The 17,037-nt window shown below is 38.3% G+C and overlaps 1 protein-coding gene across 1 annotated transcript in view; it reads right to left on the reverse strand.

Moving 5' to 3' along the window:
* Nucleotides 1–17,037, reverse strand: part of ADCY5 (adenylate cyclase 5) — a 233,614-nt gene that overhangs the window by 133,353 nt on the left and 83,224 nt on the right. The gene's annotated exons all lie outside the window — the stretch shown is intronic.

The following is a 17,037-nucleotide window of genomic DNA, read 5'->3' on the forward strand; positions in this document are numbered from 1 at the left end:
ATAATAATAATAATAATAATAATAATAATAATAATAATAATAATAAAAAAAAAAAATAGGTTGTGGGGCTTGTGTACTCTGAGGAAGATGAGAGCTATGCCAGAGGTTCAACCATACTGGACAGGTCTCATCAGAGGAGTCAGACAAAGAGTGTCTCTCCCATAAAAAATATGGTGAGACGTAAATTTCACAATGCCATACTGGCTCGGATGTCGCCCAGGTTAACAAGGTCCGTGCTAGATATTGGAGTTCCTGGATATCTGGTGAAAAATGGGTAACAGGACTCAGGACTGTTGGCTGAGCAACCAGGGCCAGTAGCTGCAGAACTACTGAAAGAAAAGGTGTCTACCAGTCGCAGATACACAGTGATTAAAAACAAAGAAATAATGATGTGTTATTACAGATCAAGTCCAACAAGAAGAGGATATCTAAAATGAATCCACCAGTTCTGGAAAGAACAACATCCAGAATCAGAAATAACAGAACAGAGACTAGCAGATCAACGCCGATTTATAATACGAAATAAAGTATTCACAGAAACAGAATTGGACAAACTGCAAAGGTTTACCCAGGGCAAAGAAATCAAAGCCTTACCAGAAGTAATTCAGAATGTAGAGGCAAGCCAGGGGGAGTTGGCAGTGAAGGAATCCAGCAGAGATATACAACTGTTCTCATTTGGAAACCAGGCACCTCTTCTTCAGGAAGAACAAAACCCTCTAACTAAAGAAATAAAAGAATTGAAACAAAGAATAACTGAGCATCTAGAACAGCACAAAAACAACAGAATAAGGCTGTCTGCATTGAAGCTTGTTCCAAAAAAACAGCTAGCACAAGCATTAAAAGATGCAAATACTGCAATAGCAAGTATAAGCACCAATTCACTGCAAGAAACAAACCAACTAATGTACAGCCCAGCTGCAGTTATAACAGAATACCTGGGATGTAAAATCAACAAAAAAGAAAAACAAACAAACAGTGCACCACAAAAATGGAAGGTTAGACTAGAAAATAAGATCAGCAAGTAAGATCACATGCAAGCAAGCTAGAACAGATGAAAGACAGGAAGCTGAAGAACAAGAAGACCAAAGAATTACCTAATCAAGAAATACCACTTAGAAACAAGGAAGATCAAGGAAGCACTGGAAATAATAAAGCAACAAATAACAGGTATAGCCAGGAAAATCAGTCGATATGAAGCTCAAATTGCAAACTATAGGCAGAACCTCCAATTTCAATCCAATCAGAAATGTTTCTACCAATCCATCAATGGAGAAACTGCAAGGAATCAGTCAGTACCTGACAAGAAAGAAACAGTGCAGTTCTGGAAGCAGATATGGGATAACCCAAAGAAATACACCAAGGATGCGGCTTGGTTAAAAGAGGTGGATGCAAATAAAACAGAAGCTGAAATGAAAGAACTAATAATAACAACAAAAATGGTAGAAAAAAGAGCAAGGAAAATCAAAAATTGGTCAGCACTAGGTGAAGATGAACTGCATGGGTTTTGGTTGAAACATCTAACTGTTATACACCCACTCATTGCCAAGCAGTTCAACAATATACTACAAGGAGGAGAAATTGAAAAGTGGCTAACAACTGGGAAATCCTACCTAATAATGAAAAATCCAGCAAAAGGGGCAACACCAGGCAACTACAGGCCAATTATCTGCTTACCAACAACTTTCAAATTACTAACTGTGTGGTAGCTGATGCAATACAACAGCATCTAGTTGAAAACAATCTCTTTCCACCTGAGCAGAAAGGAAACCGCCCCAATAGCAGAGGAACAAAAGATCAACTCCTAATAGACAAAATGATCTTGGAAAACTGCAAGAGAAGGAAGACCAACCTGAATGTGGCATGGATTGACTACAAAAAGGCATTTGACTCTCTGCCACATGATTGGATAATAAAGTGCCTAGAAATAACATGAGTCAGTAGAAACATCAGAAAATTTGTGCAAAGATCGATGGCACAATGGAAGACACAGTTGCAGATCAATGGTGAGAGACTGGGAGAGGTTAATATCAAGATAGGAATATTTCAAGGAGATTCATTGTCACCATTACTATTTGTTATTGCACTGTTTCCTCTGTCAACAATACTGAATAACTCAGGACATGGCTATCAAACATCAAAACATCTACCAGACTATCCCATCTCCTTTACATGGATGATCTGAAGCTGTATGGAAAAAAATCATCTGAAATAGAATCGCTGCTCAACACTGTCCGTATATATAGCCAAGATATTGTTATGGAGTTTGGCTTGGACAAATGTGCCACACTTACTATCAAACAAAGAAAAGTAGTGAAAACTGAAGGAATCAAGATGCCCCACGAAAATAACATTAAGAGTCTGGATGAGGAAGATTACTACAAATACTTGGGTATTCTTCAAGCTGACAACATCAAGCACACTGAAGTCAAGAAAAAGATTAGAGGTGAATGCATCAAGAGAGTGAAGAAGATCTTAAAGTCCAAACTCAATGGAGGAAATACCATAAAGGCAATCAACACCTGGGCAATCCCAGTCATTAGGTACACAGCTGGAATAGTGGACTTGACTCAAGCAGAACTAAAAGCAATGGATAGGCAGACCAGAAAAATAATGACAATGAATCATTCCCTTCATCCACGCAGTGACATTGATAGACTTTATCTACCAAGGCAAATAGGTGGGCGTGGAATGCTACAAGTACATCAGATGGTTGAAGAAGAAAAAATGGCTTTGGAAGAATATCTGAAGAACAATGATGAAGATGCACTGAAATTAGTATATAAGGAAGGCTTACTGACTACTGGCGAGACCAAACTGGCCTACGAGAAAGACCAAATGAAGAATAGAATAGAGGCATCGGAAGACAAAGCATTACATGGCCAATACATTAAAAAAAATAGCTGGGAAAGCAGATAATAACAAGACCTAGCAATGGCTAAAAGCAGGAGAATTGAAGAAAGAGACCGAGGGGCTAATTCTGGCTGCACAAGACCAAGCCTTAAGGACAAATGCATATAAAGTCAAAATTGAGAAGACAGCAACAGACAGTAAGTGCCGCCTATGCAAAAAAGCTGAAGAAACAGTGGACCGCCTGGTAAGCTGTTGCAAGAAGATTGCACAGACTGACTACAAGCAGCGGCATGACAAAGTAGCAACAATGGTGCATTGGAAGATCTGCAAAAAAATATCATTTGCCTGTAAGCAAAAACTGGTGGGATCATAAAATAGAGAAAGTCATAGAAAATGATAAAATTAAACTGCTCTGGGACTTCAGAATTCAAACAGACAAGCACCTGCAACATAACACCCCAGACTTAACAATTGTCGATAAGAAAGACAAAAAAGTCTGGATAGTGGACGTGGCGGTGCCTGGAGACAGCAGAATAGACGAGAAAGAACTGGAGAAGATAACAAAATACAAAGACCTACAAATAGAAATAGAAAGACTGTGGCAAAAGCAAGCAAGGGTAGTACCAATAGTCATAGGCTCCTTGGGTGCAATCCCAAAACAACTGGAGCACCACTTGAACACCATTGGCATTGACAAATTCGCTATTAGTCAATTGCAAAAGGCGGCCTTACTAGGAATTGCTTCCATCCTGCGACGATATCTGTAATACCATCAAACATCCACATCTGCCTATCCCAGGTCCTGGATAAGGACTCGATAGGTAGACAAAATGCCAAATCCAGTCTGAACATCTGGCTGACTGTGCAATGATCCACAATAATAATAATAATAATAATAATAATAATAATAATAGTATAGTAGTAGTAGTAGTAGTAGTAGTAGTAGTAGTAGTAGTAGTAGTAATAATAATAATAAAGTTGGAAGGGACCTTGGAGGTCATCTAGTCCAACCCCCTGCTCAGGCAGGAAACCCTATACCATTTCAGACAAATGGCTGTCCGGTCTCTTCTTAAAAATGTCCAGTGTTGGAGCATTCACCGCTTCTGGAGGCAGGTTGTTCCACTGGTTAATTGTTCTAACTGTCAGGAAGTTTCTCCTTAGTTCTAGGTTGCTTCTCTCTTTGATTAGTTTCCACCCATTGCTTCTTGTCCTGCCTTCAGGCGCTTTGGAAAATCGCTTGACTCCCTCTTCTTTGTGGCAACCCCTGAGATATTGGAACACTGCTATCATGTCACCTCTCGTCCTTCTCTTCATTAAACTAGACATACCCAATTCCAGCAGCCGTTCCTTATATGCTTTAGCCTCCAGTCCCCTAATCATCTTTGTTGCTCTTCTCTGTACTCTTTCTAGAGTCTCAACATCTTTTTTACATCGCGGTGACCAAAACTGGATGCAGTATTCCAAGTGTGGCCTTACCAAGCCATTGTAAAGTGGTATTAACACTTCACGTGATCTTGATTCTATCTCTCTGTTAATGCAGCCTATCACTGTGTTGGCCTTTTTGGCAGCTGCAGCACACTATTGGCTCATATTTAGGTGATTGTCCACTAGGACTCCGAGGTCCCTCTCACAGTTACTACTATTGAGCAAGGTACCCCCTATACTATACTTGTGCATTTGGTTTTTCTTGCCTAAATGTAGAACCTTGGTTTTTTCACCACTGAATTTCATTTTGTTAGATAGTACCCAGTGTTCAAGTCCGTCCAGATCCTTCTGTATCTTAAGCCTGTCTTCTGGAGTGTTGGCTATTCCTGCCAGCTTGGTGTCGTCTGCAAATTTGATGAGTTCCCCATCTATCCCCTCGTCCAAATTGTTGATGAAGATGTTGAAGAGCACTGGGCCCAGAACAGAGCCCTGGGGCACCCCACTACACACTTCCCTCCATGTAGATGCGGTTCCATTGAGGACCACACGCTGAGTACGGCTGGTCAGCCAGTTACAGATCCATCTGGTGGTGATGCTGTCTACCCCACATTTTTCTATCTTGTCAAGTAGTAGGTTGTGATCTACTTTATCAAATGCCTTACTGAAGTCCAAATAAATTATATCCACAGTATTCCTCTGATCCACTAATTTTGTTACTTGATCAAAGAATGCAGAAAGATTTGTCTGGCATGATCTATTTTTGACGAACCCATGTTGGCTTTTAGTAATGACTTCGTTTGCTTCTAGATGTTCACTGATTCGTTGTTTGATTATCTTTTCCAGGATCTTCCCATGTATTGAGATCAGGCTAATAGGTCTGTAATTTCCTGGGTCCATTTTTTTTCCTTTTTTGAAGATGGGAGCTACATCAGCTCTTTTCCAGTCTTCTGGTAGTTCCCCTGTAGTTCAAGATCTCTGAAAAACGTGGTTCAGTGGTTCTGAGATCACATCTGCCAGTTCCTTGAGAACCTTGGGGTGTAATCCATCTGGTCCTGGCAATTTGAACTCGTCTAGGCTGGACAGGTGCTCATTTACCATTTTCTTGCCTATCTTAACTTGTGTTTCTATTCTGGTTTTTATGGCACTATTTTGGATAGATTGGTCTGTTTTTTACCTTTGTGTAAAGACAGATGCAAAAAACGAGTTAAATAGTTCTGCTTTCTCCCTGTTGCTTGTCACCTTCTTGCCACTTTCACCCAGTAATGGACCACTCATTTCCTTCACTTTTTTCTTGTTTTTTACATGTTGAAAGAAGCTTTTTTTTGTTGTTATTTTTGACTTTGGTCGCAAGCCTTAGTTCATTTTGAGCCTTGGCTTTCCTCACTTCATCTTTGCAGGCTTGGGTTATTTGCTGATATTCTGACTTAGTTATTTGCCCCTCTTTCCACTTTCTATACTTGTCCTTTTTATCTTTCAATTTGTCAGAGAGTTGTATATATTGTATATTGCAGGATGCTCTGAGAAACAGCTAAGGTGTTTCAATTAACAACAGAAGCCTGAAAATTTACTTAGAAGCAGGAATGCTAAATACAGTTCTCTGGGTCCCAAGAAAAACCTCTCAGAGGGACCCCAGTGGTCCCTATCAATGGTGAGAGAGTCCAGATAGAACTGGGGGAGAAAAGGAAACTCACATGGATGCTTCTTCCCTGGTTCTGCTGAAATATTCCCCAGCCACTCACTTCTCAGTCATTTCCAAATCTCATTCTCTAGTCCTGCTTTGACAGTAGAGACTCCTCATATGGCTGGCTGAAATTCCTTCCTTTTCAGGCATACCTTATCTGGGCTGCAAAGAACCCAGTGGTCACTAGATGACAGCAAAGCCTTGTCTGAGTCTTCTGAATCTCTGCTGCCATCTAGTGGACTCCTGTTATCCATGCTGTCACCAATGGATGATTCAGGGTTCCCAGCAGAGGAGGAGAAAATCAGTAGTAACGGTTTTCCCCTCACCAGTTACCTCTTTCCTTCTATCATCACTTTTCCTCTATGATTCTAATTTTGTCTTTGTGCTTAGACAACTGTGCTTAGTCTCCAGAACTCTGGACGATCCCTAAACCTAGCAGCCTGATACATTCTAACTCTTTGGATGTAGACCTTTTTCAGGCCAGATATAGCACCGTAATCAAGTTTGTGGAAGGCAGAAAGCAAGGAGGAGTCCAAAGACACCCCCTAAGCCATGGGCCAAAGAGGGCTACCTCGTCTATCTTCACAATATTTGCTGTTTTGAGTATTTAAGGAAACCAGCATGGATAGTTGGGTACTGGACCTGTTGGCTACTAATCTATATCAGAAAATGTACATGAATGAAAGTCCAAACATTTGAGATCTGTTTGTTGAGGAGTGAATGACAATGAATTAAAATGTAGCCTAAGGGATTAATTTTATAACCATTACAGTAGTTTGTTTGGGCTTTTAACATCAACAACTGATTTGTAAAATTATGGTTTTCTTCTTCCTTGGGGAATAAATGCTTCCTTTTTTCCTGTGGATAAAATAAAATTCATAAAGATTTTTTCTCCATTGCACATAATCAGAGAATCAAACAGTCTGCATACAAAAAAGGGTTGGCAGATAATAAAAGGCCTTGTAGTCAGTATTTTTCATAATAGCTCTCTGAAGTTGACTGATGAAAACTGATAGAAAGAAAGGGTTTTCCCCCCTTTGAAGCTCAGTTCATTATGCTAGAATGAGAGAATTGCTCCAGCTCTTTAATCATGTTGATTATTATTTCCCAGCAACATCTTTTGTGAGATACTAAGTCCAGAAGCGTACAATAGATTGCAAAGAAAAATAGGTATGAAGATATTAATACTCAAGACATTATTGCTATGACAGCTTTTGCTTCAATTTCTTTCCTAACTACCACAAATGTAGAATGTGGATCAGGCTTTCAAGGCTTAACAATAATTTACAAACCTTCCACCCCACACCTTAGCTTGGTTAAGCTTAGCAGAAGGCTCATGGATGCTGCTCAGCTAAGTAAAACATTTCACTGGGGACAAAAGTAAAATAATTCAAAATAATTGAGAGCTCACTGCTAGTGAAAAGATATAAATGACTTTTAGAACTTTGGTACTTTTAAGCTATTCTTTCACCCTTTTGCCTTTCCGACAAATTAAGAGGATGACCATGATACACAATGGCCTTGAAACCAAGGAATTATTGCATGTTTACCCATCAGACATCTAAGGTCTAAAACTTATTGGTCCCATATAAGCTTTCACAGATTTTTGCCTGTTTCACAGCAGTCTTTTCTCACTATCTCCTGTTTGTCAGACTATAGTGAATACAGACTCATCCTGCCTGAATTTTAACAAAAGCATTGCCTCTCTAAAACTACTATTTGAATATCAAGCATCTTCTGGCACTAATGGAGCTTCCCTCTTGACATAGAGACAGAATTTTCTGGCTATTAAGGTTTCCCAAGTGCAACTGCTGACCTAAAACAAATCCAGGGATACTAAATATATTTTGAAATTACTTGATTCCTGAAATGCTCTTGTTTCTGTAAATTTCAACAAGAAGTATTATCTTTGGCTTCCGGTTCTGGTTTGCGGTGGCGCAGTCGATCAAAGGGAATCATCCCTTTGCTGACTGAGTTTCCCCTGTCAATAGACCCCTGAGAGGATCGAAAAGTCGCTCTGGAGGAGCGACTACCATTGAGGAGGCTTCTCGGATAGTTGCAGAGGAGTGGTGGCATCCTCTGTGCACCGAGTATCTCCTTTGGGCCGACAGGGTAAAGATCAGCCAGTAAAATGGCCGATCATTTAGCTGCGCCAACCGCAAGCTACAAGATCAACTAAGCAAATAGACCCACCGTGGAAGACTTGGTGAGATTTTTCTTTTACCTCTATTTTCTTTATGCCTGTGAAAAGTTCTTTTTTTCTTGGAATTACTCCCTTTTCTGGTGAAGTGGCGTGTTAAATGGGGGAAGAGAAGCTCAAAAGATTAAATCTATTTTCGCTTTAATGGTTGATTTTATTTTTGGATATTGGGAGCCTCAAGAAAGTTTTTTATAGTATTTCGAGAATATTGTTTTCTTTTACTTTTATGGTCTCCGGAAGGATTGAATATATGACTAATCTTGATTATTTTCCGACGAAACTGTTCATTGTATTTGCCATTTTTTCTTCGTTGGGAAGGCTTTCATTTTGTATAAAGGAAAAAGACGAAGAAGCTGGAGGAAATGGATTTTTAAATATAGTCTCCTTCAAAAGGATAAGGATTTTAAATACGATAAAAATGGAGGAAATCGGTTTAGATCTTACTTATAAGTATATTTTGGATAAAATTTTGGAAAATATGGAGAAGATAATTGCTTGCTCAAAGGAGATCTCTTTATATCGACAAGAGAAAGCACAAGGATTAAGTGAAACATCAGCTTACGCTTAAGAGACTTGTTCTCCGCTAACCGAGTTGGAAGAAGTAAACTCACAGTTGGATTATCAATCGACATTGGAAAAAAGACTTGATACCAATGGACAAATAATTTACAATAAGGGAATGGAGGATTTTACTTCAGAAAGACAAACTGGCTTGCAGATGCCACTTGACTTTGTGACAGAGAAAAAATCATGGGAAGAAGAGCAAATTTGATCAAAGAGGACGATATAAAAGAAAGGATTTTAACTGAAATTTATGCAATGTTAGAAGAAAAGGGAAATGATGTTCTGCCACGAGTTATTCAGATTAGCTATAACTTTTATACTAATTTAACAAAATGCACAATGGGAGACTCTTTACTAGTGTATATAATGTGGCATGCGGAGGCCCGTTTATGGAAACCGATCTGAAATAGAAAGAAACCCAGAATAAGATATAAATATTAAATCTAGTAGTGTGGTAAAGGTTTTATAGCAACCTGGATTGATTTGCATTTGGAATTTGTTAAAAGGGCTTTATATGTTTTTAATAGTAGAGATGGTACAATGAGAAAAGGACTGAAATATGGGAAAAGATGGAATTAATCATTGGAGATTTGGAGAAGTACTGAAAAAGAATAGAATATTGGAGAGAAAGAGAAGAATTTAGTTTTGGAGTTAATAATGTTTATATAAGAAAATACTTGGGGCACCTGAATAGTAAATGAATATGTTAGCCTAAGATTAAATATTTGTAAAATTAAGAAAGCATAAAACAGGATCTTTGGGATAGACCACAGGTCGGCCGCATGCGGCTCTTTGAGCCTTCCCCTGTGGCTCCCAGCCTCCTCTGCCATTTGCAGAGACAGAGAGAGGCACTTGCGCTTCCCTGCTTCTCTCTCTCTCTCTCTCTCTCTGTGTGTGTGTGTGTGTGTGTGTGTAAAAAAAAGAGAATGGACTCACGGTGTTCTCCAAGAGACGAAAAGCTTACTGGGCGGAGCTCCTCCCTTTGCTGAGTCTCTGCAGGAAGCAGGAAGGGCAGGAGAGAGCTAGCTAGCCCAGCTATGCTGACTCAGGAATTCTGGGAGTTGAAGTTCATGAGTCATAAAAGAGCCGAGGTTGCCTACCCCTGAGCTTGTTGGAGAACAACTTGAAGCCAGCTGGCCAGGTGAGCAGCAGATAGGAGAGAGGGGGGAAGAGAAAGAGAGAGAGAGAGAGAGAGAGGAGGGAGAGAGAGAGGGAGAGAGAGAGAGAGAGAGAGAGAGGAAAGAGAGAGAGAGAAAGAAAGAGAGTGGGGGAAGAGGACTGGCAGACCAAGGGCAGATAGAGAGAGAGAGAGGGAGAGAGAGAGAGAGACAGAGAGAGACCCTTTTGACATCTAAAATGAAGATAACACTGCATATATCCTTTTTTACCTGTGTGTGTATGTATGTGTATATATATATGTATATATATATACACACACACACATACACACACACACATAGATACATACACACAAACACACACCTATAATAAAGGTAAAAAAGGATATATGCAGTGTTATCTTCATTTTAGATATCAAAAGGGTTTTGCGGCTCCCGGTGTTTTGTTTTCGGTGGGAAACGGGTCCAAGTGGCTCTTTGAGTGTTTTGGGTTGCCTACCCCTGGGATAGACAATGAGTTTTTGTAAATTTTTATTCATTAATGAAATTTATATAGAGTGATATATTCAATGAAAACTTGTTTTAGAAATGTTTTAATGAGCCTATAATAATATAAATAGATAGAGAATGTTAGTCTATTTTTAATTATTTAACCTGGATATAGTGATATATCAGTGAATGAATTGGTTTTAGAAATATATTAATTTGACTATAATATTTTAAATAAATGGAGAATCTTTTAAGTGTAAGTCTAAATATGTGAAAAAGTATAGATTTCTACAGATTGAAATTTTTTTACTGATTAATGGAGTTGATGGTTAGACAAAGTAATGAATGAATTTATCTGAAGATGTATTAATTTGATTATAATATCCTATATAGATAGAGAGGGAAACTTTTAAGAAATATTGTGTATATATTTATCATGTTATTGTTTTTTTTTAAATTTGATCACCACGTTTCCATGTGGGTTCTCAAACTGTGTTGGTATAAAATGGAAAACTAACAAAAATTGTTTGGAAAAAAAAGAAGTATTATCTTTGACTGATTCCTTGCCAATTTCTATTAGCAATGTTCCAATATCTACCACAAGGAAGAGGGGTCAATCTATTCTCCAAAGCACTGAAGGCAGAACAAGAAGCAATGGATGGAAACTAATCAAGGTAAGAACCAACCTAGAACTAAGGAGAAATTTCCTGATAGTGAGAACAATCAACTAGTGGAATGACCTGCCTTCAGAGGTTGTGGGTGCTCCAATACTGGAGGTTTTTAAGAAAAGACTGGACAGCCACTTGTCTGGAATGGTATAGGGCAGACATGTCAAACTCGCGGCATCACGTGATGTCGTGCAACGTATCAGGATGGTTTTGCCATTGCCGGCAATGCGGTGGGCGTGGCTTCCGGATGACATATCCGGCCTGCGGGCGGCAGTTTGACACCCCTGGTATAGGGACTTCTGTTTGAGACCTCCAAGGTCACTTCCATCTCTGTTATTCTATTAACATGATTATATTAATCTGATTTATTGAATGTTGAACAGAATAAAACATTGAAATTTCCATAGTCTTATGAAGGCCATACTCAAAAAAAAAGATTAAGACAGGTGCTATCTATTAACCTCTGAGGAAGGGTTAGCTTTTAGGTATATTAGTAATTTCCTTCTGCTGGTTGAGCGGCAGCTAGCTAAAAATGTTACCAAGATGAAGCATGGACAACTCAAACTTTGTATTTTATAAATTCTGATATAGAATTAAAGGTACCAGATGGGATTTCTAAACGTTGAAATTTCCAGAAAGAAGATTAGAGAAAATATACAAGATTCAAAGCTGCTCTGAGAGATGCTCTTTCATTTACATTTATTCTAAGCAAAGATATATATTTACAACTGTAAATTGCCTTATACATACAGGTAGACCTCAACTTACAAACATAATGGAGCCTACCCATCACAGTCATAAGTCATGATGGTCATAAAGTGAGTCTACAGATGCAATTGTACAACCTATTTTGTGGTGGTCATTAAGCAAATGTCACAGCCATTAAGAGAATCCATTATTTGCTATGGGGAGTTTTTGCCAAAAACCAGCAGTAAATGCCCATTTTCAGTAAAGATGTAAAAAAAAATTGCAATCACGTGGCATATAAATGGCTGAAAATGCAGGCCAGATGCTGAGTGTCCAAAATGCACAGGGGGAGGGACCATCACCAGAACTACAGAATTGGGTCAAAGTACTGTTTGATACTTGGTGTGTGTGTGTGGGGGGGGTCTTGATAACTTTGAATGGCTGCCAAGCAAAGAGGGCTGCCTGAATATTATACAGACTATGTCAGGAATCCAGGAGAGATGGAAGTTTCCTTTTCTTTGGACATACCATATCCAGTAAGACTTCTATTCATGTGTTATAACTTTAAAAGCAGCTATTTATGAATGTTACATACAACATATACAAAGTTATAATAATCTCACATTTGAACTAAGGTATATGGTAATAACTACTACTACTATTACTTCTATGTGGCTAACAGAGAGACCATCAAAGCCTTGGGATAGGTTAAACTGTAAGGAAAGGTAATTCAGAAGAGTAGCGTATCAAAGAATCAGTATATTCCTGCAATAATATGAGTTTAGTTTTAAGTGTGTGCAAAATCTGTGCAGAATCAAAAGCTAAAAAACAAGTGTTTCCTCAACAGTGCTTAGTCAAAAACCATTGTTTGAAATGTGCTTTTTATCTTCATCACACCTGTTCCATCTGTCTTAGCTGTCTAAATAGGTCTCCTGTAAAACTTTTCTTTAAAACAATACACATTTCCAGAACATGGCAGGAAGTTATGCAGTAAATATTTTTGCTATTAAATATTTCTAAAACACAGATGGGCCAGCTGGGGTTCATGAACCTTGCAGAACTGTGTATAAATCAAGGGACACAGGAGGATCTCTACACTATCTAGCCAATTAACAACTATCATTGATACTAGGATTGTGATTATTGACCCTATGCTTAACCATGGTTCTGACCTTTCAAAATCACAACTGTGTATCTTTTGTTCTGGTTTTCTTGATCTGTCTCAGGATAGATTGCCAGGCCACTGTAAGAAGGACAGAGTACCAAAACACTAAGTATTATAAGAAAGAATTATCTGAGTATTCAAATTGCTTCTTGTTGTGATGGATAAAGGCAAAAATCTACCACCCCTTACATGATTTTGTTATGAATCTGGCAATGCTGAACATTTCCCATTCCACACTAAGCATAACCCAACTGCATTACAGTATGTGTCTATTTTAATGACACAAGAGAGAAAGCATAGCAGAAGTTCAATGCTTCTGATTACAACCTTCCTTGTAATGCAAGGTTATAATGCAGGGAGCAGGGTGCAGAGGTGCATGAGAAGTGGGAAGAGAGTGCAAGGGTGTGAGTGGGTACACAAGAAACTGGGGGGGCACAAGTGTTAGGTAATTTAAAGTTTAATACTGAAGTTGAATTTTGTCCTCTAAGTCTATAGTTATATGATAATCACATATTGCATTAAAGTAAGAATTTCAGTGACAAAAAACCTAGAACCAGGCTTCTTTTTATATTGGTACCCAACTGAGACATAACTGCATTTTGTTTGAATATTTAGGGTATTTTTCTGATTCAAAAATTACTTCTATCTATAAGTTATTTCTACCTGTAGTGAAATGTCTAAACATTTACACTCCTATGAAGAAATATGTCAGTAGAGCAATGCATGCTACAAAAGGAAAACATATTGATAGCACTTAATTAAAAGCATATTTTAGATAACAAGTTAAGGAATTCAGACTTCATTTTATACATACAGGAAATGTTCTGGATTTTTATCTATTATCAACTCAAACTTCTTAAAAATGAGTTCCTCTTTTATACAGCCTCCCTTCTTTTGGAGTTTTTTACACTGCAGTTTTCAATTGCTTGTCTCAGGTACATAAATGGACTAGAAATGAAGCCACCTTAAAAAGTCTTTTTCTGAATTTCAGCCACTTTCTCTGCTTTGGTCCCAGTGACAGCCTCAGGTTTTATTTGGACCATATTTACTAGTGGGATTCCTCTAATTTTTTACTCCTCCTGGATGGTTTTAATATTTTTCCTTGCACTTAAGCTAGAAGAGGAAAGTGGCAGAATTACCCATTTCACCTGGATAAAACAAAAAACAAAAAAGAGGAGTCCATGGTATTACTGTTGCAACAGGAACTTCTAAAAAAAATACTGTAATTATGAAAGGCAGCACCAGTGACTAGAGAGGAGGCAGTATTCTTACCATAATGTGCCATAGCCAATTGGCATGGAGAACTTTGCTTACAATAAAATGAAGTACATCAAATGAACCAGACAGCATCACTTGTGCCTGCACAAAACAGAAAACACCTACTTTTTATGTGTAGCAGGAAAAGGAGGGGGTCAAGATTGCCGTCCCAGTGAGCCAGGATTCAGGTAGAGAATAACACTGGCCATTTTTTCTGACTTCAAAAGTGGTCATGGGAAAAGCTGGTCATGCAAATATCAGCCCTTCATTTACCAGGGTAACATTCTTTACATAACGATTCATGTTAAGAAGACAGTAAAAAAAGAATCTGTCTATATACCTGTCTCAGCCCAACACAACGTTCCCTTGCTAAGAAATTTGAAAATTGATTGACAACATCTCAACGTGCAGCATAACAAAATAAGAAGAATCTTGTTGATTCAAAACTCTCAAAGCAACCTGCTTACTAGATTATGTGAAAAGCACACAGGCAGGACACGAGGGCAATAAACCCTCTTGTGTTTCTTAGCGACTTTATATTAACAGGGTTGTTGATGCAAACAGAAGGCTATTGATAGATACCATGATGTATAAGATAACATCATAGAATCTATCAATAGACCCCAGTAATCCCTTTTAAAGTTGTTCAAGCCAGTGACATCACTCCCTCTTATGGTATTACATTCTTAAATTTAATTATGTGGTATGTCAAGAAATATTTGCCTATCCTCAATATTCCCTCATTTGGTTTCACTGGAAACCTAACTCTATACTGTAAAGAAACTCAAATCACTGCCTATTGACTTTTAGCATAACATATATTTTTATACACCTCTGATCAGTCTCTCTCTCTCTCTTTGTCACCTGCTTTCTAAGTTAAAAAGCCCCAAATAGTGTAGGAATTGCTTACTTAGAGTTAAAAAGGTAAAATTCTTAGATGAGGAAATCAGCATTGTCTGAAGACACTTCCATGGTCATGTGGCCAGCATGATTATACGCCAAGGCACACAGAACGTTGTTATATTCCCACCAAAGTGGTACCTATTTATCCACTTGTATTTGCATGCTTTCAAACTTCTAGGTTGGCAGGAACAGGAGCTCACCACATCACACGGTAACTTGGATCTCGAACTACCAACCTTCTGGTTGACAAGCCCAACGTCTTAACTGCTTGGGCACCACACCCCCTTTGTTTAGAATTAATGAATGGTTATCTATGGGTTCACACACATCTGCAGTATGCCATGTTAAGAGATAAACTTTTGTGGGATCCTTGCCTCTTTTTAATAGGCAATATGCCTGAGTTCTGAAATCCCCACAATTGATCTGACTGTCAGACAATCCATAAAACAAAAGGATCCACCGGACGCAGATAAGCGTAAATTCAAATGACCACTTGAAGAATCTGAATTTTTTTTCATTATGCTATTTGCATGATGTGAATAGCTAGTTTATTTACCTTAAAACTGAGTTTTAAGTGAACAGGAAATCAAGGTAGCAAAAAACATTTGGTTAAAGATTGCATCTCCCCTAGAGTGTAGTGTGTTTTTTAAAAACGGATAGTGTATTCCAATTGCCCTTCGGCATATTTCTGTGTGGAAACGTGATGAGATGCAGCAGGCTAAAGATGGCTCTGGTGGAATATCTTCTGATAACATCAGGTCCAGAAAGATTGGCTAATCGGGAGTTGAATGTGACAAAGACTCAGCCAGAACATATGTAGGGATTATACTGGGAAGTGCTAATGACAGCAAATGAGGAGTTGGGAAGTTTAGGTCCTGGAATACTGTCGGGCTTGGAAGATAATTTGAGAGGAAAGAGATAGAGAAGTTGATTCATTCAAATTAAAAAAATTCTATACCTGGTGCAATATATTCCTCATTTTTTATTGTACTGGGAGAAAAATGGAGGAAGATAATAACCCCATTAACCAGAGACAATAGGAAGACTTGAGGTATTGAACTATTTTCCTTTGTGCCTGGCTTAATGGGCTTGACTTTTGATACATCCTGTATGCACATATCCACCTAGAGGTAGTCCTCCTTCAAACAATTATCTCATTTAGCAGTCATTTGCAGTTGGGATGGTAATAAAAAAAATATTTTGCAACCAATCTTCGCATTTACTACCTTTGCAATGATATAAAGCAAACAAGGCTGAAATAAAATCATAAGAACAGTTGTGGTTTTCGTTTTGCTTAGTGACTGCTTTGCTTAATGGCCAAATTGCCAGTCCCAAACGTGGTTGCTAAACGAAGACTACCTTTATTACCTTTATACCTTTGGCTTGATTATTCAATTCAAATAATATGTTTTTTTTTCTTCTAAAAATCTATTAGACTAAACTAGGTGTTCTTCAATGTTCGAAAGATAAAACACAGAATGTACTACATTATATGACAGGTTATTGGGTTTTTTTTTTCTTGTCCCAAAGTTCTCATTTTGGATACAATTTATGTTACTTTCATAAAGTTTATTTCTCCCATTAAATTACAAATTCCCCATTTAGCTAAGTCAGTTCGTTTTGTCCTCCAAATCAGATTAACAATACATCATGATCATTACAGCAGTCCAGCCTGACAACTGGTTTAACAATACAAAATTGCAGGGGGTGGGGGAATGAGGGAAGACAGTTTGTGCTTTTGGCACAGGCAAGCCCAGTTTAATAGATTCAGACAAAAATGCAGTCTCTCTTATTTTCTTACACTAAACATTACTTGTGCTGCAAAGCCGGCTCTTTTCCCCACTGAGACGTGCACTTCTAACACGCACTGGTGCACATTCATATTTGAAAAATGATATAATGAGCTGACAGCCACACTGCACGCAAACTACACTTTCTAAGCTAAAGATACTGGCATGCGGGAGTAAATTGTGACCTAGTTTAGAACCTAGACATGAACTATAGGGCTCTGTAGATGTGGTGCATCTTCA

The sequence above is a fragment of the Crotalus tigris genome, unplaced genomic scaffold (genome assembly GCF_016545835.1).
Source record: "Crotalus tigris isolate CLP2741 ecotype Arizona unplaced genomic scaffold, ASM1654583v1 scf7180000018394.372285, whole genome shotgun sequence".
Lineage (NCBI taxonomy): Eukaryota > Metazoa > Chordata > Lepidosauria > Squamata > Viperidae > Crotalus > Crotalus tigris.